Raw genomic sequence first — 27,002 nt, 5'->3', positions numbered from 1 at the left:
AAAAAAAAAAAAAAAAAACCTATCCAGATAAATCGTGCCATCCGGATAGAGTGAATTGTGGTTGGATGAGAATATAAACCTATACCATTCCGACACCCTATTGGTTTGTACGTGATCCATCGCACCTGCACATGACACAAATCACGTCACACTCAAAAAAGATTATTTCTTAAAAGTTATTATTTCTCCACTACTGGCTCATTTATCAAACGGGTGCTTTCTCTTCGTCCGTTGCCATCACAGATTCCTGCAGCTAAGCTTGGATGTACATTTACATTCCAATAAAGGTTATTGATGACATGCCTCTGAAGTTTGACTTTTTGCACCATTACAATACTTACAGGCAACTAGTCATCATATCTTCCGCTCCATGAAACACGTTAATGCTCAGTAGTACACATATATGTTTTTTTTATGTATTTGCATTGTACTAAAATGCGTTCATTTTCAGTGGCCACATATCCGGCTGAAACAGGTAGCCTAGTGCATCCCACATTTTTCAACATTAAACATTTTAAAATAACATTATAGTCATTATGGCCTTTAGAAAAATGCTTTTTTGAGGAGATGGGGTAGTGCACAATAGGCCCCTGTGCCGCGGCCTAATCTTTTGTCCTTAATGGCATTTTTTTTTTCCTTCCATTACTTTTACTTTTATACTTTAAGTAGTTTTGAAACCAGTACTTTTACACTTTTACTTGAGTAAAAAACTTGAGTTGATACTTCAACTTCTACAGAAGTCTTTTTAAACCCTAGTATCTATACTTCTACTTGAGTGATGAATGTGAATACTTTTGACACCAGTGCTCATAGTACTAGTATTGTGCTTTTTCTAGTATTGTGCTTTTACTAGAAATACCACAGTAAAACTATGGTTACGGTGGGAGAAGCATGGTATATTTTGTGGTTACTGTGCATTGACTACACATGACATGGTCGAGCGACAGTTACTATGGTAAAATATGCTAAATGTGTGGACTTTTTACACGATCCCTTTCCCACCATAAGCAAATTTTAAATGAATAAGTTCATTCATAAACACGGAACAATTGAGAATTTTACGAGACTGTACCTGTATATTGTGTCCTGAAGTCATCTAAATCCATCTCAATCAATTTCACTGGTCTTTGGTTCATGTGCAGTGAAACGATCGCCTCTGCTGGTACTACAGTGGTCACTTCACTTTAATCTTGATTAACCTTGTGGATCAATGATGCCAGCCTTCTCAGCCCACCAGTAGGCGCAGCAGGACTCATCTGGCTCATATCTGTGACCTGATAACCACTGATAACGCCCTTTCAATCGAGTGATATCATTCGGCTCTGTACATGACTCTGCACAGTGACAAAGTTGAATCTAATCTAATATACTGTATATGGAAACTGATGTCTACTGAAGATTTAAGATTATTTTGGTGGGTTTTGAGATAGATTAAATTTGTGTGGGTGGGTCCTGGAATGGAAAAAGTTGGTAACCCTGGATTTAGACAGTGAGATGAATCTGATATGACAACATTTGCATAAGCTTTATTGGATAAAAAGATAAACATTTACAGACAGTCCATTTATAACAGGATCTGGGCTTCAGACATGTTTATCAATGTACTGTTTGTGTTCAAAATAGAGAAAAAATGGCAGCAATTAAAAACGAGTTAGAATTTTGGAAAAGCTAAACAAGCATGTTGACAGACCTCAAATCAAATATCAGAAATGGTAATTCAAGGATTTGTAACTCAGCTGATGCTTTTTGGGATATTCTGAGACCGTTTTAGTTACAGTTGTTCTTAAACAGCTGCACATTTTTCACCCAGTTTTTACTCAGAAATGCCTGTAATTCCTGCAGGCTCTTTTTACTGATCGGTTCATCTTCCCTTTCTATTTTGTTTAGGGCCCAGTAAGCTTGAGAGACCCACAGACTTTCTGTACTGTTATAGCAGCAGAATGCCGTCCACATGTAAGAGGGAATGTTCACTCTACCGTTTAGTTTGTTTTTGCCAGGTATAGCTCCGGTCAGCACATGGGCCTTAACTTTATTGTTATTGTCATAGCAATGTGTATTCATGCTATCTCTGGTCTCATTTTCAATGCGATTCCATCCGCCAGCATTGAAGTTTATATTTTGTGGCACAATGTTGGTGAGTGTGAATGTAGATCTGGCAGTGAATTCATCAGCTGAGTGACAGCTGGGAAATAAGTGACCGCGATTCACTTTGTAGCTGTTCTTGAAGTAGTCTTCATTGATGGCCTGGTTTCTATATGGAACAGTCATATCACCAACAGGAGGATCAAGCTGTAGATATTTGCAAGAAAGAGAAAGAGTTATTAAATAATAAAAGATGAATTTTACTCATTTATAGAATAACTGACAAACAAAACTCCTGTCATTTACTCCACCTAACCTGTTTGCAGTTACACTTTCAAATTAAACATCAAATTAAAAATCTTAATTGAGTTCTTTTCCCATATAGCAGCCAATCATTTGAGTAGTCTGACTCCGCTTGCCATTCAAGTCTTCTGACGTTATCTTTAAACTTTCGTTCAGAGTTATTCACTGGAATTAAGCAGTTATGCAGAAATTTATTAACTGATTAAATATTGCAAAAAAAACAACATAATTCTTATTTTGTGTATGGGTTTGGAACAATATTAGGTTGAATAAATAATGACATTTTTCATGTTTGGGTAGTTGAATTGAATGGCAGATGAATAAACTTTGATGTAAAACTTCTACAGAACAAATCATTAAAAGAAAAGAGGTGAAGAGTGATTGATAAAACACTTGATGCACATTAACAGCAGACAAATGAGGAATCATAAAACAAACGAAATCATCACCTGTGGCTCGATCCTCCATGGAATCCTTGGTCTTATGAAGGAATCTTTTCTTTCAGTGTATTTGTATGCTGAGAACACAGGAATCCTGCTTTCTGTGTCGTAGAGAGTTGCAAACGTATATCCTGAACCAGCACTTGTGAAACTATATTTTTGACAGATTTTTTTGTAACGAGCATGATCAGAGTTTGGATTCAGGATGCCAGGAATCACCGGAGGCTGTCCTTGAGAGAAAAACTCGCTACATTTATGGAATGTTTTTAGAACTTCAGACTTGCCGAATGGACAGCTCAGCGCCAGCAGCACAGCGAGGATGCTCACGATGAACAGCCGCATGTTCACTCAGAACTAAATAACAGAAGTGGCCGTAGGAAAAAGTGGCAAAGTTCCCCAAAAAGTCTCGCAGATGAAATGGCCTCTCCTCTATGGAATTATTTTTGTATCTTTATTATTCAAACAAAAATTCTGTATTTGAGAGCAAAACTAATTATTTTGTAATTAAAAATTAAAAGTTTGCAAAAAAAAAAGTCTTCTTAAGGTTCAAAATTAAAGTAATTGAAGGAAAAATAATTTGCAGTGCGTGTAAATCTTTAAAAAAATATATATTTTTCTTCGTGCACTTTAAAAACTTTTCATCACTAATCCACAAATGTTGCTCTCTTTCCTGACTTCTTTTTTTGCGGGTCTAAAACGTTTGTTTGCGAGTCAAGCTGTGTGTCAGTGGGCGGTCTCTACGCACCATGATGAAAGGCCCTTTTCTATTGGCCACTCTCGATTGAAGTGACAGGTTGACCACGCCCACTACGCTTTCACGCCACTGACGCCAGTCTGACAGAAGAGCAGCAATGGCCAGCAACCGCTCCTTTACTGGGTAAGTTAACTAATTTAACATCTTAAATTCAGTGACTAGTGAACTGAATTATTCTCTCTTCTCATGCTCCCCCACCTAAATACATAACGTTAGCTAAGCCTGTCTGTAGTTGGTGATGGCCAATAGAAAAGGGCCTTTCATCCTGGTGCGTAGAGACCGCCCACTGACACACAGCTTGAACTCGCAAGCAAAACTTTTCAACTCGCAAACAAAAGTTTTAGACCCGCAAAAAAAGAAGGCAGGAAAGAGAGCACCATTTGTGGATTAGTGATGAAAAGTTTTTGAAGTGCACAAAGAAAAATATATATTTTTAAAAGATTTACACGCACTGCAAATTATTTTGTTTTCAATTACTTTAATTTTGAACCTTAAGAAGACTTTTTTTGCAAACTTTTATTTTTTTAATTGCAAAATAATTAGTTTTGCTCTCAAATACAGAATTTTTGTTTGAATAATAAAGACACAAAAATAATTCCATACTATGCTCCTCCTGTTCACTTAAATAGTCTGCAGCTGAGATGATGTTTAACACCGTTGTACACACCTCCAATCCTGTGAACCCACAAACCTAAAAAATTCAGCTCGAGTGTTACTTGATGTTCACACATCAGCTATTCCACTACAAGCCGGCAACACATTTATACCACATCTATGTGTTTTACAGCTCTTTCACACTATTTCTATAGGCTATGTCCAGTTTTATGAAGATGATTTTATAGTCATGGCTAAAAGTATCGGCATGAACATAAATATTGTGTTTTGCAAACTGCTGCTGTGGTGTTCATTCACATTGTTTCTATATTATTGTGCAGAGAGTGATCAGATGCATTTTAGATAATTACAAAAAGCTTCATTGGCCAAAAAAAATAAAAAAATAATAATAATCGATCTGAATCTGATCCTGATGTAGTCTTTTAAGAAAATGCAATTTTCTCAGCTTTTTGTTCAAAATGTTGCATTTTTATGAAACATAACCACATTCAAGTGTTGATAAAAAAATAAAAACACTGCATAAAGCTAGAATATTTTTTTATTTATTTTAAGTAGTGACGCTTGTTTCTTTTGGCATTACATGCTCAGATATTCATACAACTAAATATTCTGGGGGTCATTAAACTTTTGTCATTTTTAGCAAATCATATTACCTATGCAGACCATCTTGTGATTTTTAAGTCCTGTTAGTGCTGGTCTTCAGCTCCCTCTCACTATACTCTCAGTATGTTCTGTGTTTGGACTTAAAACATGGTATTATATATAATGCAAGTAAGAGTGTTGATATGATCTGCAGAACAAAAGAGGATAAATGTTTAAATTAAACAGCCTGATAACGATCTTAATGTATGTGAGAAGGTGGAATATCTTGGCCTTTTCATTACTGAGCATTGTACGTTGGTGTATGTACAGATGGGGTGAAGATGTCTTTGTTCTGAGCATCTTGCACACCACTCTATACTGCGCTCTTGTGGTCAAACTATAAAACAGCCAGTTTACAGAGACTTCAAGTATTTTACAATGATGCAATGAGAATTGTACTTAACAGACCTATAGGAACAAGATGGCATAGTGCAAGTGATATGTTTTTTTGCTTTTGTCGTCCAGACATTTCAAGCGGTGTTAAGAAATCATAAGCACCCGACTGAATGACTCTGAAAATGAAATTATTGTGAGTTTCTCTCTAGCGATCAGTCTAGTTTGGTCCTAGAGAGCTGCTGTACTGCAGAGTTCGGCTTCAACCTTGAAAAAAAACCCTCCCCTGTATAGCCTCAGTAATCCTGAAGACATTGATTAGCTTGTTTGGGTGTGTTTGATTAGGGTTGGAGTCAAACTCTGCAGGACACCAGCTCTCTAGGACCAAACTACCCCTGGTCTAGGTTGTGGAGACTTTTAAACATCATTGTATCTTTGTAACAGGCTGATGTAGCCTGTTGTTTTTGTTAGTGTATGTGTGTCCTGCTTCACAGTCCTTAAAAATGAACATTTTTATTTCATACCTTCTGTCCTGAAACAACAAGCTTAGATCAGCATGAACGTTCAAGTTGGTCCAGGCTGGTTATACTGGTTTAGTGCTAGAAATGCTGACTGACCAGCATAGACTTTCTGATGATGCTGGTTGGCCAGCAATGATGAACTTCTTCTTATTATTATTATTTATTTATTAAATAGGATTTTCAATGTAGATTTCTCAAAAGTTAGAGATTAATGCACTAAGGATTAAGATGTACACTGTAAAAAAAAAAAAAAAGAAATTGTAAAAAAATGGTCAAATGACTGGCAGCCACGGCTGCCAAACAAAAACTGTAAAATTACAGTAGAATATCTTAATTGAAATAAAGTGCAAAAATAATAATTCTACCGAAATTTTCATGAAAGGTTTTACAGAAAAGTTATTTTAAAGATTTTTCCTTGTTTCAATTACAATATTTTACTTATTGTAGCGGTAGCTACCAGTCATTTGATCGTTTTTTTTTTTTTTTTACGGGACTTTTTTTTTTTTACAGTGTAAAACTCTTATTTTACAGATTGTTATTAGATTATTAAAATGAAAGCACTAAATGTTCTACAGAGAAACACTGTTATTTTACAAATCATTACAATCAAAAACCTTCAATAAAGTGTCAAAGCATGCTCGAGATGAAAAATTAAGAGTTTTATTTGGAAGACAAAATCCGAAATCTGGTCAAATACCATATGAAATTGAAATTTTCCATTTCAGTTTGTTTTTTTAAGAAATGCAGCACAATTACATTAAAAATATTGTACTCATGAAGAACATACACTGTGAAAAGTGATAAGTTGACTTAACTTAAAAAAAATTTAGGAAACCTCTTGCCTTAAAATTATTAAGTAAATAATAATTATTTTATTTTCTTTTTTTTTTTTATTATTATTTACTTAATCATTTTAAGGCAATGGGTTTCCTACACTGTAAAAAATTATCGTGATTTTAACGGTAAAAAACTGTGAAAATGCTACGGTAAAAACCTGTTACATGGTTAACGGAAAGTTCCTGTAAAATTTACAGGGAAAAACCGTAAACTTACGTTCCCAGAATTCCCTGCGTTCCATTTCAAATTCTGTTTGAATTTGATGTTTTTTTCTTTGAAATAACTATGTTTCTTCTTAGTTTTTTCTTATCGGTTATGTTTATTAGGGTTGTATGTTACATCTAATGTTGTTAAATTAATGTTTATAGCATATTTCAGTTTAATGAGTCTCACCATGATGGTGTTTAGTGCTTGTGTGAATGACACTGTGCACCTTCTATATATTCTATTTTTTAAAAGTTGCTTGTGATGGGCTTTGACTCATCATGTGACTCTCATCATCACCTGCATCTGGTGGATATCAGTGTATTTCAAAGGAACAAAACAGATTTCAGTACTTTAATAGGTTAGTATATTTAGATTATATCAGTTAAAGAAATTACGGTATTTAACTGTAAATTTAAGTTAAAACCCTAAAACCTAAAACGTTGCTACCGTATTTTTTACGGTAGAATTCTGGTAACCACAGCTGCCAGTTTTTTTCCGTAAATTTTACGGATTTTTTTTTACAGTGTAGAGTTTCATCAAAATGTTGAATTTATTCAACTTAAAGGACAAGTTCACTTCCAGAATAAATATTTTCTGATAATGTACTCAATATGTCTTTAATATGTCGATAATGTCTTTCTCTACTCAATCAAAAAGAAATGAAAGTTTTGAGGAAAACATTCCAGGATTTTTCTCCACATAGTGGACTTAATTTATTTCGACAGAAAAAAAGAAACGTGAACATCTTGGATGACATGGGGGGGGGGGGGGGGGGGGGTGAATAAATTATCAGCAAATTTTAATTCAGGAATTGAACTAGTCCTTTAAAACTGAAGAAATACAAAACCGATTTATCTACAAGATTGTCAAGATTGATTCTAAAGCAATTTTATTATTCAGATCTAAATTTACATTATCAATGAATTCTTCATAAACGTTTCTTCAGAGCCCCCAGGAGGAATTGAATAAATAAAAATTGCATTTCTATCTTATCAGTTAGCGTTACTCTCATGATGAGGTCATAATTTCACCTTTGAGATGCGTGGAGAAAGAAACAATTTGTGCTGTTTGCTGGTAGCTTTGTATCTTGTATTTTCCACATAAGTTTTATATTAATCCACAATATTCTTCTGACTCCTGTGGGCTCCATATACAGTGGTGTCCAAAATTATTAGAACACTAATATTTTCAGCCGCTAAAAAATGGTTTTAAGTCAGGTATTTCTATCTTTTGCTGCAGTGTTTCAGTAGGAAATATCAGTTTACATTTCCAAACTTTCATTTTGCCAATAATTGTAATAATCCAGTGAGATTTTTGATTGCTCCACACAGAGATCTGATCTGATCATCATCCAGTCTGTCTGGAATGACATGAAGAAACTGAGACAGACTAAATCCAGAAGAACTGTGGAGAACAATGTAGATGCTTCAAGAAACCTACCTGAAAAGCTTCCTGAGAAACCAAAGGTTGATTTAATTTAGTTAATATTTTAATTGATGAAGAAAATCGATTTATCACATTATTTTTGACAGCATCCTCATTTTACAGAATTTTTACCCAAATGCCTAAAACTTTTAGCTTTGCAGGTAGGTTTCTTGAAGCATCTTGGAGACGTTGCCACAGTTCTTCTGGATTTAGACGATGAGATCAGATCTCTGTGTGGAGAACTGGCTGTTTACAGACTCCTTGTGCAAACAAAACTCTCACTGGATTATTACAATTAATGACAAAATGAATGCTTGGAAATGTAAAGTAATATTTCCTACTGACACACTACAGCAAAAGATACAAATAATTGACTTAAAACCACTTTTAACTGGTGAAAATACTAGTCTTCTAATCATTTTGGCCACCACTGTATTAGTGTAATAATAAGTAAAACCAAAACATACAATAAAAGGTCCATGACCCTGCACCAGAAGTAGAGAAACGGCAGATAAAGAGCAGTCCTCCTCCAAACTGCCAGTAATCAGCTGGATTAGCTGGGGGTAAAAAAAAAAAAAAGATTACCTGTTTTGTCTGGTATTAAAACAAATATAAAGCATGGAAGAAAAACACTGTGAACATTCCTTTAAAAATAAATCAATGTTAGTATGTCTTAATGTTAGACATGAATACTCACTTCCTCTGAAGATCACGTGGTAGAAGATTTTCATTCCCAAAACTTCTGGATCATGACAGATAGGGTGAAGATGTCCTTGTTTTGAGCATCTTGCACACCACTCTGTACTGAAATCTTGTGGCCAAACTATAAAACAGCCAGCTTACAGAGACTTCAGGTAGTTCTGACTTCAATCATAAGATTTATCAGAGTGAGTTAATAGTTGTTTTTATTTGAAAACAAATGGAGGAAGCCTAACGTTGAAACCTGTTTTATACAGTCTACAGTGGGGATCGAAAGTTTGGGAACCCCTTGCAGAATCTGTGAAAATGTGGATAATTTTACCAAAATAAGAGAGATCATACAAAATGCATGTTATTTTTTATTTAGTACTGTCCTGAGTAAGACATTTTCCATAAAAGATGTTTACATATAGTCCACAAGACAAAAAAATAGCTGAAATTATTAAAATAACCACATTCAAAAGTTTGGGAACCCTTGGTTCTTAATACTGTGTGTGGTTACCTGGATGATCTACGACTGTGTTTTTGTTTTGTGATGGTTGTTCATGAGTCCCTTGTTTGTTCTGAACAGTTAAACTGAGCACTGTTCTTCAGAAAAATCCTCCAGGTCCTGCAGAATCGGGGGGTGAAAACTTTTGAACAGGATGAAGATGTCCAAATTTTTCTTATTTTGTTGAAATATCATATTTTTCCATTTAGTACTGCCCTTCTGACGAGACAGAAGATACTTGCATGTTTCCTGGAAGACAAATGAAGTACAATTTACCTTGATCTTCAAATTCAAAAAGTTTTCACCCCCGGCTCTTAATGCATCGTGTTTCCTTCAGGAGCATCAGTGAATGTTTGAACCTTTTTTAATTGTTGTGTTTGAGTCCCTCAATCATCCTCAGTGTGAAAAGGTGGATCTCAAAATCATACAGTTACTGCTGGAAAGGGTTCAAATATGCAAAAGATGTTGGAAAACTGAAGATTCTGCAGGACCTGGAGGATTTTTCTGAAGAACAGTACTGATATTTTTGCCTGTATCGTTGCTCTCGTCTACGTTTTCAGCCCAGTGAGCTTGGGACTCCCATTTTCTGCTCTTACTGTTATAGCAGCAGAACGCTGTCCACATGTGTGAGGGAATGTTTACTTTTTCATTCATCAGTTCAGTTTGGCTTGGTACAGCTCCTGTTAGCACATAGGCCAAGATCTTATTACTGTCGTTTTCATCCCTGCAGTGAGAATCCATTAACGTTTTAACTGTTGTCTCCATACGATTCCAGCTTCCACTGTTAAAGCTGCCCTTCTGCGGCACAATATTGGTCAGTATGCATGTAGATTTGGCAGTGTCTACATCAGCTGCATAGCACATTGGAAGTATGTGACCACGAGTCAGATCTTGTTGGTTCATGTAGTCGTTTGGGCAAGCCTGATAGACACACACTTGCTGCATTTCCTTTGACGTTTCCAGCTATGAAACAGATAATTGAAAGAAAAAAAAAGCGATTGTCAGTGAAATGCTCAGAAAACTTGAGTAAAACCAGTCAAATAAAGAGCATTTTAAAATAAATGCCCACTGAAGTGCCTTGAAACTCTTTTTTTACAGTCTGTAAAGTGCAGTCTTATTCAACAATAATAACTGAAACAGGAAATGAGGCAGGGACATATCGAGCAGCTCATAGCCTTTTTTAAAAATAGCCAATAGCCTTTCATTTATCCATCTTTTTCCTAGTGAGCATACTGCATTTGGTCCATCTAGCACATATTTACATAGAAACACTCATTAAAAAGCAGCGGAGCTTTGTAAACAGCTCAAAGTAATCATGTCATCTCCATAAGAATAATATGATTGCCAGGAGGATGTTTTGAAAATGTCCTGTTCACACATGATCTCTAACTTACCAGTAATTTACCAGTAAAGACTGTATGTGTGAAAGGGGCTAAACCTTTCCCCTGCATATGCTGTGAATTTGAGAAATGTATCTGGGAAAACAGTGTGCATTACCTCAATAGATTTGTAACTCAAATCATTTAAACCTTTGCCAACACAGGAGAATACATCAACCTTTTCTAAATATGTCATGTACATCGAAATTTCAAAATAGTCACCTTTATTTATATAGCGCTTTTAACAATACAGCACTTAACAGTATCTAATTGGAGGATAGAGTGTCAATAATGTATAATAATAAGATTAAACACTCAATTTTCAGTTAAAGGCATTTCATTATTGAGTTCAGAGATGTCATTGTCTAGCTCAGTTCAGTTTAAATAGTATCTGTGAAATCAAATTGACGATAATCGCTAGAAATTAAGTGTCCCCAACTGAGCAATGACAACTTTAGTAACATTAAAGTGAGCACTAGATAACATACATAACATTCTATAATTTGCAGATCATTTATCATAATTTATCATTCTTAATGTTATACATAATGTTAAGGCTAACATATTCGTACTAAAAGCTAAACACATCCATTTTGATTTCATGGGGACTATAATAACTTAGTTTCTGTCAAACACAGTTGTAAAACATCAAGAAACTGTAAGAAACATCACCTGCGGCTCGATCTTCCATTTCCTTTGTGGTGTTTTGTAATTTCCTTTCCCAGTATATTTGTAAGCTGAAAAAACAGGAATCTTATTTGTTGTGTCGTAGAGAGTTGCATATCTGTAGATGTTCTCAAATCTCTGACAGATTGGTTTGTATCGGTTATTATCCTGGGAAACTGAATCTTTCAGAATGTCCTTAATCATTGGAGGCTTTGCTTTAAAAAAAAAGCCACTGCATGTCTTAAATGAATCTACAACGTCAGTCATGATGAAGGGAAAGCCCAACACCAGCAGCACAGAGAAGAAAAACAGACGCATCTTCAGCTGAACTAGACTCAGTCACAAACCAATAATAAAGCTGAAGCGATTGTAGAAATGTGAAGGTAATTTAGCACGATCACAGAGGATGTGCAACATCCAGAAAGAGACCCTCTGTTTTTATAGACAGGTTATCTGTCCTCTTTTTATTATCTGTGACTCCCCTAAGTTACACCTGTGTGTCCTGCTCATGATATCAAGGCTATTCACATCAGCGGTGAAACTGTGAGGTGAGTATTGGATGCAGATTAATACTAGACATTCAAGATAAATGACTACTTTTGCATTTGACAATCATTAACACTGTGTGCAATTGACCAGGCCAATGCAAATTTACACCCTTATACTATATCTTATGGAAATATAATATGAATGGAGTTTAGATATCTTCTGTTAGTTTCATGGAAATTAACAAACTTTGTGGCTTCTAAGAGCCAATAATTCAATATAATACAACTGATCTGGAGGACTACATGCAACATTACCTACAGTAGAGCAGTACTGCGGACAATCAGAAGAACTCTAGTCTACTTTGAAGTGAATTTTATCTCTTTTTCTTGCTTCTGAGTTGAGTTACTGTTACAGATCTGCCAGGTTCTGCTACCCAATCACAGCGCTCACCCTCACCAGAATACTGATCACGCACACCTGCCACTCATTCCCTTCTCATTACCCACGCAGCATAAAGACACACACCGCCCAACACCAGTCGTCCAGTCTCGTTTCTACGAAGAGGACTAACTCACTACGCTCAGTCATAGTGCAGTACCTACCTAAGAAACTTACCTGTTGATTACTTACCTGTTCTGCTCGCTCATAGGCAATCTCCAGACCCGGCTCCAGTGACATCTGTTCCGAGAACGTTTCCGGATAAACCCCAAGTCTGCGGTGTGTGTCTGTCACAGCCTCCTCATCCCTCTCTTCTCCTGCAAGAAGGAAACCCAAGATCATCAGCCTGTTCGTTCAGCGACTCCAGATTCTGTCATTCACTTACCTGATACCCTTACCACTGTTGATCATTAAACCTACCTTCACTTGTGATTCTGTCGTCCTGCCCTCTCATTATAACAGAAGACTGGACCTCTACATCAACGATCAACAGCATGAGCAATCCGGACGCATTCCAGGACCTGGTTGACATCTTAAAACAAACACTCGCTCCAGCAGTGGTCTCTCCCAGCCCAGGTGCTTCCGCAATCTCTTCTTCGCTGCCCACGAACCACTCGACAGTCCGACCAGCGCCCTACGCTGGTTCGGCGGAAGATTGCAATGGTTTCCTGCTACAATGCGACCTGGCGTTTGAGATGCAGCCCCACTTGTTTTCCACTGAGAAGGCCAAGATTGCGTTCATTATCCAGCATCTCCAGGGTAAAGCGCTGCAGTGGGCTAGCACCATATGGACACAAGGAGGCAGTGTTACCCAATCCTCTCAAGCCTTCATCCAACACTTCAGAGATGTGTTCGGTAAACCCGCTTATGATTCCTCTGTCTGTGATCAACTTTATCAGTTACGCCAAGGAAATAACAATATCCAAGATTACTCCCTACAGTTCAGAACCCTAGCCGCGGCCAGCGGATGGAACGAGCGAGCCCTGTTAACCGCCTACCGGCAAGGTTTGGCACCTCACCTCCGTCTACAACTTGCCGCCTTTGATGATGCCCTGGGATTGGAGGGCTTAATTCAACACTCCATCCGATGTGCCACACGCATGAAGACGTGTCTGTCTGAATTCAACCCGGGTCATAGCTCCTATCCCTCCGTCACACCGAACCCACCAGAATCCATCCCTGAGCCTATGAATGTTGATAATTCTCGTCTCTCCTCGCAAGAAAGGGCACGCCGATATGCCCAAGGACTCTGCCTGTACTGTGGAGAGAAGGGGCACCTCCGAGTCACCTGCCCAGTAAGACCAACTCGCCTTTTGGTGAGTGCCTTGAATTCCGAGATCCCTAATCTCAAGCCTCTAACCACTGAGGCACTTCTTATGGGTACCACTTTCTCCGTTCCAGTCGTTGCCCTCCTCGACTCCGGGTCGGCGGGGAACTTCATTTCGGGCAATCTCTGTAGACAACTCGGCCTCACAACCTCCATCACCCCAAGGAACTACCAGATCCAATCGGTGACGGGCAAGGCGGTAAGCCGTAAATTAGTGAACAGATGGTCTGCTCCCGTATGCCTTAAATTAGGTTTACTCCATATAGAGTATATCAGATTATTAGTGCTCGAAGATGCTACTACGGACATCATCTTAGGGCGACCCTGGTTAGTTCAACACAATCCCATCCTTTCATGGAAAACGGGCGAGATCCTTAAGTGGGGTGAGTCATGCTTTCCCGAGTGTTTCCCACATATCCCTAGACCAACAAGACCAGCCGCAGAGATCCTGAAGTTACTTACCACCTCCGTAGAGAGTCCCCCAGAGAAACTATCCACCGAAATTCCTGCTGACTATGATGAATTCAAAGATGTCTTCTGTCCCCGGAAAGCCGCACAGTTACCACCTCACCGACCCTGGGATTGCGCCATTGACCTCCTTCCGGGTGAACCAGTGCCTCGTGGTAAGATATATCCTCTATCCATCCCAGAGCAGAAGGCCATGGAGGAGTACATCGAGGAAGCCTTAAAGCAGGGATACATTCGCCCTTCCACCTCGCCTTCCTCCTCCAGTTTCTTCTTTGTCGCAAAGAAGGATGGAGGACTCAGACCTTGCATTGATTACCGAGCCTTGAACCGAATCACTGTCAAGTTCAGATATCCGCTTCCCCTCGTCCCAGCTGCTCTGGAACATCTGCGAGGTGCCACCGTGTTCACTAAGTTAGACCTCCGCAGCGCCTACAATCTTGTCAGAATACGTGAGGGGGACGAATGGAAGACCGCCTTCGTCACGCCCACAGGGCACTATGAATATCTTGTTATGCCCTATGGGCTCGTCAACGCCCCCTCCGTATTCCAAGATTTCATGCACGAGGTGCTCCGGGAGTTTCTCCATAAGTTTGTACTAGTGTACATTGATGATATTCTGATTTACTCCCGGAGTATGGCCGAACATCGTCGCCACGTTGCGGAGGTCCTACAACGCCTGAGGAAGTTCAACCTGTTCCTTAAGGCGGAGAAGTGTCTGTTCCATCGACCCTCAGTACAATTCCTCGGCTATAACATCAGCCACGGTGGTATTCAGATGGACGAGGGGAAGGTTACGGCAATCCGAGAATGGCCCACTCCTGACACGGTAAAGAGACTTCAACGCTTTCTAGGCTTCGCCAATTTCTATCGCCGGTTTATTCACAATTACAGTTCCATAGCCAGTCCCCTAACCAACCTGTTGAAGGGAAAACCCAAATCCCTCTCCTGGACAGTAGCCGCTACCGAGGCATTCCAAGAATTGAAGGATGCTTTCACCCGAGCTCCCATCCTCGTACATCCAGACCCAGAGAAACAGTTTGTTGTTGAAGTCGATGCCTCCACGTCAGGAGTGGGTGCCATACTGTCCCAGAGACAGGGGACGCCACCACGACTCCATCCATGTGCCTTCTTCTCCCGTAAGCTCAGCCCGGCGGAGAGGAACTATGATGTTGGCAACCGAGAACTTCTAGCCATCAAGCTCGCTTTGGAGGAGTGGAGACATTGGTTGGAGGGAGCCCAACATCCGTTCCTAGTCCTCACCGATCATAAAAACCTCCAATACCTCAGAGAAGCCAAAAGATTAAACCCCCGGCAAGCCAGATGGGCTCTGTTTTTCACCCGTTTCAACTTTTCCATTTCCTATAGACCCGGTTCCAAGAATACAGCGGCAGACGCTCTTTCCCGACAATTCGAATCCCATGAAGAATACGATGAAGTTCCAGAATCAGTCCTCCCAGAATCTCTTTTTGTCTGCCCCATCCAGTGGACCTCTCCTAGCTTTACCTCCTCCAATGTCTCCTCCAACATTCCGCCGGGCTGCCCCCCAGGTACACAATTTGTTCCCAGAAACCAACGCTCACAGATCATTCAGTCAGTTCACTCTTCCCTTGGCACTGGTCACCCAGGGACCAACAACACCCTCTCGCTGCTACGAGAGCGCTTCTGGTGGCCCAACATGGCCAAGGATGTGAGTAGATTCGTCCAGGGATGTAAAGAATGTGCCATGTCCAAATCTCCCCGACATCTGCCAGCCGGTAAGCTACTTCCTCTGCCTGTTCCCAATCGACCGTGGTCACACCTAGGAGTGGACTTTGTCACGGACTTACCACCATCGGACGGGAACACCTGTATCTTGGTGATTGTAGACCGGTTCTCTAAGGCTTGCCGATTACTCCCACTTAAGGCCCTTCCGACAGCCATGGAAACTGCAGAACTAATGTTTAATCATGTGTTCAGATATTTTGGGATCCCGGAAGATATAGTCTCAGACAGAGGCCCACAGTTCGTGTCCCGTGTTTGGAGAACGTTCTTCAAGCTCCTGGGTGTGACCATCAGTCTGTCTTCCGGTTACCATCCACAGACGAACGGGCAGACGGAGAGGAAGATCCAGGAAGTAGCCCGGTTCCTCCGAACCTTCTGCCATGGCCACCAGAACTCCTGGAACCAGTTCATCGGTTGGGCTGAGTATGCCCAGAATTCCCTGCGCCAACCTACTACAGGTATAACCCCATTTCAGTGCATACTTGGTTTCCAACCTCCCATGTTTCCCTGGTCAGGCGAACCTTCAGACTTACCTGCCGTGGATCACTGGTTCCGGGAGAGCGAGAGGGTCTGGGACAACGCGCATCATCACCTCCAGCGCGCAGTGAGTAGACGTAAGTTGACAGCCGACCTCCGCCGCTCCAAGGCTCCCGTGTATCATCCAGGGCAGAAGGTCTGGCTGTCAACTAGGGACATCAGGTTACGTCTACCCTGCAAGAAACTCAGTCCCAGATTTGTTGGTCCCTTTCCCATAATCAGACAAATCAATCCAGTCACTTACCAGCTCCAGCTCCCCTCACAGTATAGAATTCACCCCGTCTTCCACGTGTCACTGCTAAAACCGTTTCACCCTCCTGTTTCTCCCCCTGCAGAACCTGGTCCCGAGGAAGAACCCCCTCTCCCGCTGGTATTGGAGGATGGAACGGTCTATCAGATCAAGGAGATCTTGAACTCCCGACGCCGAGGCGGCAGGTTAGAGTACCTCATAGACTGGGAAGGATATGGTCCTGAGGAGAGGTCCTGGATCCCCAGGGATGATGTGCTGGACCCAGTGCTACTCGAAGAATTCCACTCTAACCACCCAGATCGCCCTGCCCCTAGGGGAAGAGGTAGACCGCCACGGCGTCGGGGTTTTCGGCCCTCGGGAGCGGGCCGTGGAGAGGGGGGTAATGTTACAGATCTGCCAGGTTCTGCTACCCAATCACAGCGCTCACCCTCACCAGAATACTGATCACGCACACCTGCCACTCATTCCCTTCTCATTACCCACGCAGCATAAAGACACACACCGCCCAACACCAGTCGTCCAGTCTCGTTTCTACGAAGAGGACTAACTCACTACGCTCAGTCATAGTGCAGTACCTACCTAAGAAACTTACCTGTTGATTACTTACCTGTTCTGCTCGCTCCTAGGCAATCTCCAGACCCGGCTCCAGTGACATCTGTTCCGAGAACGTTTCCGGATAAACCCCAAGTCTGCGGTGTGTGTCTGTCACAGCCTCCTCATCCCTCTCTTCTCCTGCAAGAAGGAAACCCAAGATCATCAGCCTGTTCGTTCAGCGACTCCAGATTCTGTCATTCACTTACCTGATACCCTTACCACTGTTGATCATTAAACCTACCTTCACTTGTGATTCTGTCGTCCTGCCCTCTCATTATAACAGTTACCTGCCTGCTGTCAATTTGCGATCAGTGATACTTCAAAATAATTTCTTAGCATGTTTTTTTAAAATACCTCAAAGCATTTGGTGACTGGGAAACTGACGTGACGAACCAGTCTGGTCTCATTGTTTAAATGTATTGTAGGTATTAGTGTGTGACATTTACAGGTACAAAACGTACATTTTTGTATGTTTGGAGAGCTGTAACGTATAATATGTATGTGTTGACAACATCTAAAATGTTACAGCTGAAGGTAAACGTAAAATATTCCTCAGTCTTTTATATCATTAAGATATTTGTATAGTTGAACTTTTACTATTTTATAGGTCAATTTTAGATACCTTAACCCTACCCCAAATCTAAACTTGAATATATAAAACGTAATGGACAGAAATATGTAGGCCTACAATGACAATTTAAGTAACAATATAGAATGAAAAAGGTATTGAGCTGCTAATCTGACTCTTATTTCTAAATCATAACCATTTATTAAAAATATGTACAGTGTAAAGAAAAACATAACAGATAAGTGCACTCACAATAATGTATTTAAACTTATTAAAAGTAGTCTAAATGATGATCTGTTGCAGTCATCTCTGGTGGAATAAAATTATTTTGTGTGGGGTACAGAGAAGAATTTAAAATATTAATCGCTGAAGATCATACCCTGCTGATCCACTCACTTCATTCAAGCCATGGACCATAAAAAAAGATGGATGGCGTGTCCCCACTTCCTTCCATTGTAAAAAAGTGAGTTCCACTTCTTTTTTATGTCCTTCCTTCTATCGCTAACTTCTCAGATGTATGGCTATAGGTTGATTTATTGACTTTTGCCCTTATGAATTTGCTTGCTGCAGCATTCTATATGAATACAGGTATGTTTGGGCTGTTTTAAATATTTTTAAAAAGGGGGGGGGGGGGTGAATGCTTGTTAATACAAATTATACAATTGTTACAAGACAAGACAGCACGCTCTAATCAATTCCAGACTTTATTTGATAGAACATCACAATCACACATCGCTAATAATAACAGAAACTGTTTTACATGTTGATATTTGAATGATCTTGATAATTTCATCTTTTATGATTGGGATGTCCTTTTCAATGGTCAGAAGCAGAAGATCAGAGAGTCACTGTCTTCCACATGCATTACGAAGTTTAGTTCTTACCAGCTTCAGCTGTGAGAATGAGCGTTCAACATCGTTACTTTACTAGTCACTTGAAAAAGGTAATATTGTTACGCAACTCACGTTACTTGTAATGCATTACCCCCAACACTGATAGTGTTTGAAACACAACATGAGCATCAAACTCTTTGAATGTTTCCAAAATTGCATGGGCACGTTTTTGAGAGCATGTGTATCCAGAGTGGAAAACCCTTAAGCTCAGTTTGTTAGGCTTAGTGCTAATTCAGTTCATGTTGTTGTCTAATTTAAGTTGTTCCATTCAAATAGTTTAATGTCTGTTTTACTTCTCTATTACTGCTAGCATATTCCTTTGCTGTCAGACAGTTTAATGGTCTTACCTGTACCTGTCTGATTAGGCTGATGCTCAGTGGGCTCTCCGTCACTCTCTGAGCCTGCCTCTGCCACCTCTTAAATGGAAGTATTAGACATTTAATTTAATATTATACAGCAAAAATCTACACTATATTGCCAAAAGTATTGGGTCACCCCCTTCTAATGAACATGTTTGACTACTTTAGTAATTTCCATGAGAACAAATCTTAATGTTTAAGCATATAATGATATTCTAGGGAATTGTGTTCTAATTTTATAGCAAGAGTTTGGACAGGACCCTTTTCTATTCTGACATGACAGTGTCTCTGCGTATAAGACACGGTTCAGAAAGACATAATTGATTGAGTCAGTGTGGAAGAACTTGACTGGTCTGCAGAAAGACAAGTCCTGGTCCCAGCTGAACTCCTCTGGTGTGACTTTATATGCAGACCTTGAGCCAAAAACTCATCACCAAACACCAATGCACTGCAAATGCTCGCGGGACTCTAAACACCGTCGAGTCCCTCTTGACAGTCACGTGTTGTCTCGGTCTCGTGTTGTTTCCACCAGCGCGGCAATTTTTTTTTCATAGTTCGCGTCTGAACTATGACGTGAAAATTGGCCCGAAGCCCGGCCCTAGAGGTGTAAAAAAGTCAGGGCCTGGCCGAAATGCAGGGCTCTAGCGTTCCCCTCTGTAGAAATCACGTCCCCCACCCCCATCGTCGGGCCCTTAGAATCGCCCTAGAGTTGTCCAAATGACGTTCTTAGCAATGCGTATCAATAATCAAAAATTAGACAAAGTTTTAATATATTTCTGGTAGGAAATTTATAAAAATATATTCATGGAAAATTATCTTTACTTAATAACCTAATGATTTTTGGCATAAAAGAAAAATCAACCATTTTGACCCATACAGTGTATTTTTGGCTATTGCTACAAACACACCTCAGTGACTGAAGAGTGTTTTTGTGCTACAGAATCACATATGTAAAATATCAAAAGAAAAAAAAAAATAATAATAATAATTAGTATATATAGCCTATTTATTGCATTGTTACATGAACATCGAAGATCACTAATATAGTATCAGTGATAATAGTAAAATTAAATAAAATACAATTTAAACAATATACATGAACTAAGTTATATTAATTGCACGTTTAAATTATTTTATTTTATTTTTATTTTTATTAATTTATTTTGGTATTTTGTGTATGTAATACTTGGTTAAATAATTAACAGGTGTAGAAAAATTGACTTTCGGCATATTTTCGAAATATTTTTAGCGCATGTTGAGCGCCCTCTATCGATCGTGTCGCTGTACTGCAGAGTGGAGACGCCAGAACTGAAAGCTCGCGTGGCTTTGTGCCGCTTATGTTGTCTATTTCAGGAAGAGCAGAGGAAACTCGAGCCCAGCGCACAGCTTTAACCCGCGGCTGGCCGAGCTCTGTCGGGCTCTTTCAGACATTTTAAAGCCCCAGTCCGGTTTGATTTCTCGCGCCGGAGGAGAAAGAAGAAGATGGTGCTGCGGATCAGAGACCAGGTCTGTGATCAGTTACCTGCGCTCATCTGACACACACATCACCTGAACACTCACGCACATCACCTGAACACACACACACCTCACCTGACACACACATCACCTGACACACACATCACCTGAACACACACACACATCACCTGTGCTCTGATCTCACATGTGTTACTTCCATGCATCAGTGCATAAATGTTAGTGTACGTTCTGCCAAGGTTCTCTCTCAAAGTGATGAACAAACGTTCTTCCAGTAGGAATGGTAATAGAACCAATTTATCCAGAGTTAGGATATCTGGTCTTATAACAACGTCCTTAAAACTTTAGCACGTTTCCATGGAACGTTTTATTTTAGTTGGACGTTTATCTAGCGTTTTTATTTTATTTTATATATTCATGTTTCAGAGCATTAATGTTCGCAAAATTATCAAATTCATACAAAGTTCCCCTAACCAAAAAACTTTTAGAAACAGTTCATAAACTGGATGTTTTGAACGTTCAAAAACATTCAGAAATAATGTTTTCGTAACTTCATGGGAATTCTAGCAAAACGTTCTTAGAATATATTTTTGTTAGTTAGGTTGTTGCATTAATTCTGCTCATTTTAAGAGTTCATTTTGCAGTTTACTGAGCATTTATGTGCTTCATCATAAGGACACTTACAAGTATGTGTAGGCCTATATAAATGTGTGGGTGTGTGTTTATAAATATAGATAGATATAAATACACATAAATATCAACATTTTAGCTTTATTGTTTTTAATGAATGTACTCTATATGAAAAAAAAAAACATTTATATTTTAGAAGAAAAGAGTCGATCAGCTACTTTAGCTGAGATTGACAGATTCTGTGGTGTTATTGTTATTAAATAAGCTCTGCTTTGTAAAACATGCAGATTTATGATTGACCTGATAGGAAGTTTAACAGCAGTCTGGATATCAAATGGAGCATCATCCTTCATGTGACGCAACTAAACCTGCACATAGAAAACTCTTTTCCACTTTCTCTGTTTGGGGCTGTTAGTTTTGGAGAAGATAGAGAGCAATCAGAAGCATTAATGTGAAACCATGAGAAGTCTTTATCTTTAATTCAAAACTGAATGACATTTGATTGATTTGTGAGATTCTGGAGCTGTATATGAATAACATGAGGCTGGTGCTAGACGTGTGGGGTCTGTGGAGACAGGAAGGGGCTTTCAGATACAGCAGCCGCAGTCAATGCTGGTTGAAAAGTGGACAAAGAAAGAATGAGGACAGAAATAGCAGCTGGAGACCTGCTGAAAGAATGACACGGGTTTGAACTTAACTGGATTACATTGCTCTGGTTGGTTTGCAGTGCCCAAAACCACTACAAAACCATCAAACCAGATCAGCTAGACCAGCATAAACCAGCACAGTTAAAACAATCTCACCAGTGTTTGTTCCAGCAGACAATGTTGATCATGAATTTACAGCAGAGATGAAGCCTCCTCTCGTCCTCTAGAGGGAGTCTGACTTCATCAAATCCCTTCAGACTCATTCATCAGAGTTTTACCCAAGATCCTGCATGTGGATTCACTTTTCAAGTCTTAGCAGTTATTAATAATGCTAATTTAACACTGGTTAATATAATGCAGGTTACAAACAATCCACTGCAAACTCCTTTCTGATGCAAAGCTAAATGCTCATGACTTGTTTGTTGTTAAATATGGTTTTTCATGCAGAAATATGTGACCATTTCTAGCATTAAATCAATTAAATTGATATATTTGTCTCTTTTTTTTTGGCAATTTATAAATATATATTTATATAATTTGATACAATTGATACATTTTTTGGTTATGTAGCTAATAATATGTAGCTAAGAATATAGTTTTGATTATGATATATTTAATATATTTTAGTAATATTTTATATATATTCATGTGTATGAGTGTGAGCATGTGTGAGTGTGTAAGAGTGTGAGCTTGTGTGAGTGTGTAAGAGTATGAGTTTGTGTGAGTGTGTAAGAGTGTGAGTTTGTGTGAGTGTGAGTGTGTAAGAGTGTGAGTTTGTGTGAGTGTGTAAGAGTGTGAGCTTGTGTGAATGTGAGCTTGTCTGAGTGTGTAAGAGTGTGAGTTTGTGTGAGTGTGTAAGAGTGTGAGCTTGTGTGAGTATGTAAGAGTGTGAGTTTGTATGAGTGCAAGTTTGTGTGAGTGTGTATGAGTGTGAGTTTGTGTGAGTGTGTATTAGTGTGAGTTTGTGTGAGTGTGAGTGTGTACGAGTGCGAGTTTGTGTGAGTGTGTATGAGTGTGAGTGTGTACGAGTGTGAGTGTGAGCTTGTGTGAGTGTGAACGAGTGCGAGCTTGTGTGAGTGTGTACGAGTGCAAGCTTGTGTGAGTGTGTACGAGTGTGAGCTTGTGTGAGTGTGAACGAGTGCGAGTTTGTGTGAGTGTGTGTTTGTGTGAGTGTGTACGAGTGCGAGCTTGTGTGAGTGTGTACGAGTGCGAGCTTGTGTGAGTGTGTACGAGTGCGAGCTTGTGTGAGTGTGTACGAGTGCGAGCTTGTGTGAGTGTGTACGAGTGCGAGCTTGTGTGAGTGTGTACGAGTGCGAGCTTGTGTGAGTGTGTACGAGTGCGAGCTTGTGTGAGTGTGTACGAGTGCGAGCTTGTGTGAGTGTGTACGAGTGCGAGTTAGTGTGAGTGTGTACGAGTGTGTATGAGTGTGTACGAGTGCGAGTTTGTGTGAGTGTGTACGAGTGCAAGCTTGTGTGAGTGTGTACGAGTGTGAGTGTGTACGAGTGTGAGTGTGTATGAGTGTGAGCTTGTGTGAGTGTGAATGAGTGCGAGTTTGTGTGAGTGTGTATGAGTGTGAGTGTGAACGAGTGCGAGCTTGTATGAGTGTGAGTGTGTACGAGTGTGAGTGTGAGCTTGTGTGAGTGTGAACGAGTGTGAGCTTGTGTGAGTGTGTACGAGTGCAAGCTTGTGTGAGTGTGTACGAGTGTGAGTGTGTACGAGTGTGAGTGTGAGCTTGTGTGAGTGTGAACGAGTGTGAGCTTGTGTGAGTGTGTACGAGTGCAAGCTTGTGTGAGTGTGTACGAGTGTGAGTGTGTACGAGTGTGAGTGTGAGCTTGTGTGAGTGTGAACGAGTGCGAGTTTGTGTGAGTGTGAACGAGTGCGAGTTTGTGTGAGTGTGTACGAGTGCGAGCTTGTGTGAGTGTGTACGAGTGCGAGTTAGTGTGAGTGTGTACGAGTGCGAGCTTGTATGAGTGTGTACGAGTGCGAGCTTGTGTGAGTGTGTACTAGTGCGAGCTTGTGTGAGTGTGTACGAGTGCGAGTTAGTGTGAGTGTGTACGAGTGCGAGTTTGTGTGAGTGTGTACGAGTGCGAGCTTGTGTGAGTGTGTACGAGTGCGAGCTTGTGTGAGTGTGTACGAGTGCGAGCTTGTGTGAGTGTGTACGAGTGCGAGCTTGTGTGAGTGTGTACGAGTGCGAGCTTGTGTGAGTGTGTACGAGTGCGAGCTTGTGTGAGTGTGTACGAGTGCGAGTTAGTGTGAGTGTGTACGAGTGCAAGCTTGTGTGAGTGTGTACGAGTGCGAGCATGTGTGAGTGTGTACGAGTGCGAGCTTGTGTGAGTGTGTACGAGTGCGAGCTTGTGTGAGTGTGTACGAGTGTGTATGAGTGTGTACGAGTGCGAGTTAGTGTGAGTGTGTACGAGTGCGAGTTAGTGTGAGTGTGTACGAGTGCGAGTTTGTGTGAGTGTGTACAATTGCAAGCTTGTGTGAGTGTGTACGAGTGCGAGCATGTGTGAGTGTGTACGAGTGCGAGCTTGTGTGAGTGTGTACGAGTGCGAGCTTGTGTGAGTGTGTACGAGTGCGAGTTAGTGTGAGTGTGTACGAGTGCGAGTTAGTGTGAGTGTGTGCGAGTTTGTGTGAGTGTGTACAAGTGCAAGCTTGTGTGAGTGTGTATGAGTGTGAGTTTGTGTGAGTGTGTACAAGTGCAAGCTTGTGTGAGTGTGTATGAGTGTGAGTTTGTGTGAGTGTGAACGAGTTTTGTTCGTTTTTGTCATATTTGATATGTTTTTAGCTATATTTAGAATATATTTTTTGATATTTGATATGTTTTTGTTTAGTTTATATTTTTGTCATTTGATATGGCTCTATTTTAGTTGTTTTTAAGGAGGTCAGTGAAGGTTCACTGTACATCATATTGTCTGATACTGGAAAACATTAGAGATTATTTTCTAAATTTCTGTCAGTAAAGTCTGTTTATGGCAGATTACAAAAGAATGAAATGTCTACTGTGCATTAAATTGATATGCTGCTTGATTTTGCTTGAATCGGGTTTAATTCTGCACTGGACCTTATATATGAACGCTATTTTTTTCACATCAGATTGATAATATCATCAGCTGTCTGAATCAGACAAAACGTCTGAAATGATGTTTCTGTGCTTCTGCTGTATCTGGCAGGCAGTTTGTGACGGCATGTTTTCATTGGTTGCGTTATTGAATAGATGAGCGTGTTATTGGCTGCAACGGTGTAGGGGGCGGAGCTTAGAGGAGCATTCAGTGCTGCAGGGTGTTTACAGACACAAAAACCTCCTCCACTGCTGATACTGTTTGATACAAAACACTAAACCCTCAGACATTACTGACAGAGCACATATAATTCATGTGTTAAAATAGTTATTTTCTGGGTAAATACTATAGTGAATAAATGCAGCAATTTAAATTCAAATATTAAGTTGTATATGCATTCTACTGTTCATAAATGTATTTGTTGTCTGCTCACAAAAGCTGCATTACAGTACAGCTTTAATACAGTGAAACGGGTCATTTTTACTATTTTTCTCCAGTCAGTAACAGATCCAGAGGTTCACTTTGATATTGAAGCTGATTTTATGCTGATACTGTCAAATATCATTTGAAACTTTGAGAAAGTCGTTTTGTTGCCAGGAACATCAATCATGTTGTAACATGCTCAGAAGTGCCAGTCTTGATAATTATGGTGCAGAACTATCTGATAAATCGCATGAGTTCAAATCATTTGTTTCTACTTTGTCTGAAGAAAACTGTCTATGGAAAGTCACTGCCATGGTGTTGCTATGCGTTCAGTCCAGCAGGATTTGTTTCTGAGATTTAGTCTGATATTTTTCGGTGCTATAAATAATGGCCTCTTTGTGACTTTTGTTGACGATGTGGTTCTCAGCCATCAGAAATCACATCTGATTAATAATTCTGTGATGTGCGGCTGTTAAAGTGCTGATCTGTTTGTGTGTGTGTGTGTGTGTGTGTGTGTGTCAGGACGTCAGCAGTCTGTTGTGATGAGTTGGAGCAAGAGGAGGAGGAGATGATGAAGACGAGCCAATGAGGATGAGTCACAGATCAGACGTTATCTAATAGAGACTGGAGACAAACACACTCACTCACATTTATCAGTGTTTCTAAATCAGGGTGTATCAGAGACTTCAGTGTGAATATCAGTGAAACATGTACCGGTCACATTTCAAACCCCCCTCAAAAAATAGATTTCATATATATGACAGCTAAGCACATTTTCCACTCATTCTTATTATAATATATTTGCACATTTTACTTGAATGTATTAAAATACAGTGATTTACTGATATTATAATGATATTTAATGACAAAGTCAGCATGAATTAAATTCAGTACAACAAATGCCACTATGATGTAATGAAATGTATATTATATATAAACTTTTTCCCAGTTATAATAAGAATTTGAATGCAATGAAATGAAAGTGAAAATCTGAAAAAGTGGGAAAAAACAGGCTTAATACAATATTAACTATATATATTTTTGATTTTGAGATTAAATATGACCTGCATTTTTTTTTTTTGACAGGTTTTATGACAGACACCCAAATAAATAAGACTAAGAGTTAGCCTTCATCTTCTGCATATTTACAGGAAGTGTAAAAAAAAATCATAATTTGTGAGGACTTTCCCCCAAAGCACTTTTCTCAGGTTGAACTCATTTCTAGGAACAATTTTGCTCCCAAAGCAAAAAAAAAACCGTGACCTTGTTCGTTGTCCTGACAAAGAATAATTTGATCTGTGCCTGACTGTGTTTGTCCCATCAGCTCTGTCTCTGTGCTCATATTTCACTGGTGTTAAAGGCTCATGCTGCCGGAAGCTCGCCGTCTCATTACAAAACAGCCCTCTCTCTCTCTCTCTCTGTGTGGGTCTCTGTGTGTGTGTGTGTGTGTGTGTGTGTGTCTCTCTCTCAGTCTCTCTCTGTGTGCGTGTGTCTGTGTGTGTGTGTGAGTCTCTCTCTCTCTGTGTGTGTGTGTCTCTCTCTCTCAGTCTCTCTCTCTCTGTGTGTGTGTGTCTCTCTCTCAGTCTCTCTCTGTGTGCGTGTGTCTCTGTGTGTGTGTGAGTCTCTCTCTCTCTCTGTGTGTGTGTCTCTCTCTCTCAGTCTCTCTCTCTGTGTGCGTGTGTCTCTCTGTGTG

At 39.9% G+C, this 27,002-nt stretch overlaps 1 long non-coding RNA gene across 1 annotated transcript; it reads right to left on the bottom strand.

Moving 5' to 3' along the window:
- Positions 1-1,506: 1,506 nt before the first annotated feature.
- LOC306884872 lies at positions 1,507-3,512 on the bottom strand. The gene is made up of 2 exons (XR_013785492.1): positions 2,835-3,512; positions 1,507-2,289 (listed from the first exon to the last, which is right to left on the bottom strand). It is a non-coding gene; the product is annotated as an uncharacterized lncRNA (long non-coding RNA).
- Positions 3,513-27,002: the final 23,490 nt, after the last annotated feature.

Source organism: Barbus barbus (genome assembly GCF_936440315.1).
Source record: "Barbus barbus genome assembly, chromosome: 19".
Taxonomy (NCBI): Eukaryota; Metazoa; Chordata; class Actinopteri; order Cypriniformes; family Cyprinidae; genus Barbus; species Barbus barbus.
Note: the sequence above shows the minus strand (reverse complement) of the source record. Positions and strands in the feature narration are given on the sequence as shown.